The sequence below is a fragment of the Melitaea cinxia genome, chromosome 25, assembly GCF_905220565.1.
Source record: "Melitaea cinxia chromosome 25, ilMelCinx1.1, whole genome shotgun sequence".
Lineage (NCBI taxonomy): Eukaryota > Metazoa > Arthropoda > Insecta > Lepidoptera > Nymphalidae > Melitaea > Melitaea cinxia.
Genome location: NC_059418.1, coordinates 3937993 through 3940975, shown reverse-complemented (window position 1 = coordinate 3940975; position 2983 = coordinate 3937993). Strand labels below are relative to the sequence as shown.

At 38.5% G+C, this 2983-nt stretch overlaps 1 long non-coding RNA gene across 1 annotated transcript; it reads left to right on the top strand.

Annotated features, from left to right (window-relative positions):
- Nucleotides 1-604: 604 nt before the first annotated feature.
- On the top strand, nucleotides 605-1289 carry LOC123665973. Its single transcript, XR_006745139.1, has 2 exons — nucleotides 605-645; nucleotides 1140-1289. It is a non-coding gene; the product is annotated as an uncharacterized LOC123665973 (long non-coding RNA).
- The last annotated feature ends 1694 nt before the right edge of the window (nucleotides 1290-2983 follow it).

The window sequence follows — 2983 nt, the reverse complement described above, 5'->3', positions numbered from 1 at the left end:
CTATTTACTTAATACTTACTGCACAAACACTGGGTGGGTGGTTACTGGGTGGGTCTCCCCACCGTGCCTCGGAGAGCACGTTAAGCCGTCGGTCCCGGTTGTTATCATGTACACCTGATAGCGATCGTTTCTCATAGTAGGGAATATATCCGCCAACCCGCATTGGAGCAGCGTGGTGGATTAAGCTCTGATCCTTCTCCTACATGGGGAAAGAGGCCTATACCCAGTAGTGGGAAATTACAAGCTGAAGCGTATTACTTACTACTATAGCAAAATCCTTTTATTTTCTATTTTTTTTTTTTAATATACAAATCGGTAGCCTAACTATTATCTATAAAATCAATTGATCAAAGCACATATAATTTTAGTTAGTAAAATGACGATTCAAAAATGCTCTTAAAGCCTTGAGGGAAGTAATTTTTAATTTATATTTTGATAACACGAATATTTCCAGCAAACGCCGACATAGGTGTACAACAACACGCTCAACTGCAAGTAATGAGGAACGAAGAATGCGCTGCGTTATACGGCCCAAGTGTTGTTACGAGCAGCAAGCTCTGCACAGTGACCACTGGGGGCAGGGGCATCTGTGGTGGCGACGTCGGTGGACCCCTGTCTATTGGTGACGTGCCATCAGCACAGCTGGTGAGTATTTTTGATGCTCGGCCAGAGCCGCAACTCGCAGAGTGCCGACCCTGGCCATTTCTCTTTTGGCCCTTGTGTGAATATTTAACATACCATGTGATGTATGCCGTGTGGTGTCGGCCGAGTAGAATATCACCAACCTCTTTCGTCCCGGTGTAAAAGCCGACCGAGGGATAAACCTGGCTCAAAATCATCAATTTCCGGAGAAGGAAAACTTCATTTGAAACCCGGAATGGGGTCTCCGTTAAGCATTCGTGGCATAGTTCTAAAATGCGAAAGACTCCTGCAGCCGAACTGGCTCCACACGTATCGACTCTTCGTTCCTGTGGGCCTAGCCAGTGAAGTCGAGAGGTTGACGCAGAGGTTAGGCAACTCTGCGTTTTCCAGAGGAGTGTCCTAGGCGACACAGTGTCCGTCTGACACTGTTTAAATCGTCTGCAATAGACGGACTAAGGCAAATATGGCCATGTTATAACGACACATTTTTTCCGCAGATTGGTATAGTCTCGTTCTACTCCCAGTCCGGCTGCGACAGCGCGCTGCCGGCCGGGTTCACTCGTGTCACCTCCTATCTGTCATGGATTCAAGCCCGTCTTTAAGTATATTTCATATTAAATCATATTAAAATATATATTTAATTTGTATGGACTTGTTTTATTTATAACTTACCTGGACAGACTTCGTTCTGTCAAAAGTTCATAGTGTTTTTAAACCTTCTTTTTTTAAACCTTCCCTAGGCCTAAGGAACATACAGAAAAATAAATTAGCCGAATCGCTCGAGGTATTCTCGAGTTATGCGCTTAGCGACATTCATTTTTATTAATGTAGACTAGCTAATCCGTCGAATTTCTTCTCGACACCTTTTTTTAAATACCTATTCTGAATTTTCTTATACCCTTACCAGCTGTACCCCGCAGGTTCGTACACGTTAATTGGAATAAAAGGTACTAAAATATTATAGCCAATAGCCTTCATCGGTATAAATGGACCATCCAACACAAAAAGATTTTTTTAATTCGAACTAGTAATTCCTAAGATTAGCGCGTTTAAAAAAAACAAAATATTTAGCTATAAAATATTAGTAAGTATGGGTAATGCAAATGATAACACAGTAACGAACACAACATTAAATAAAACATTAATAAGGCACAGCAGGAAATATCCTGCTCATAATAATAATTGTATTTGCTCGCAGACGAAAAAAACCGACTTCAATTACATCGACAAGTAATACAACGTAAGTAGACAAAATAAATACATAATTGTGTTTGCTCGCAAACGAAAAAAAAACCGACTTCAATTACATCTACAAGTAATACAACGTAGATCGACGAAAAAATAGTCAAGCAACTACGCGTTATCAAAGATTACTCAAAAAGTAGTTATCAGATCTCGATAAAATTTATATGTGACCACATGATAAACATCAGCTTTCGATAAAATTAAAAATTATCAAAATCGGTACACTCAGTAAAAAATTATTACGGATTTTCAAGAGTTTCCCTCGATTTCTCTGGGATCCCATCATCAGATCCTGGTTTCCTTATTATGGTACCAAACTAGGGATATCCCCTTTCTAACAAAAAAAGAATTATCAAAATCGGTACATCCAGTAGAAAGTTATGCGGTATAATACAACGTAGGTCGACGAAAAAAGCGTCAAGTAAAAACGCATTATTAGATATAACTCGAAAAGTAGTTATTAGATCTCAAATAAATTTAAATGGGACCAATTGACACACACCACCTTTCGATTAAAAAAAATTGTCGAAATCGGTCCACACGGTCAAAAGTTCCGATGTAACAAAAAAATACAGTCGAATTGAAACCTCCTCCTTTTTTGGAAGTCGGTTAAAATTATTAGTAACAACAGACAATATATATTGTGACTGGTCTTACCATAAACGACGAAGTTTAACCGAGACAGTGTTCTCAATTTGAACGACCATTCAAATTGAGAACACTTCAAAAAAGGAGGTTCTCAATTTGAATGTATTTTTAACCGACTTCCAAAAAAGGAGGAGGTTCTCAATTCGACTGTATTTTTTTTTTTTTTTTTATGTATGTTACATCAGAACTTTTGACCGGGTGGACCGATTTCGACAAATTTTGTTTTAATCGAAAGGTTGTGTGTGCCAATTGGTCCCATTTAAATTTATTTGAGATCTAACAACTACTTTTCGAGTTATATCTAATAATGCGTTTTTACTTGACGCTTTTTTCGTCGACCTGCGTTGTATTATACCGTATAACTTTCTATTGGATGTACCGATTTTGATAATTCTTTTTTTGTTGGAAAGAAGATATCCCTAGTTTGGTACCATGATAAGGAAACCAG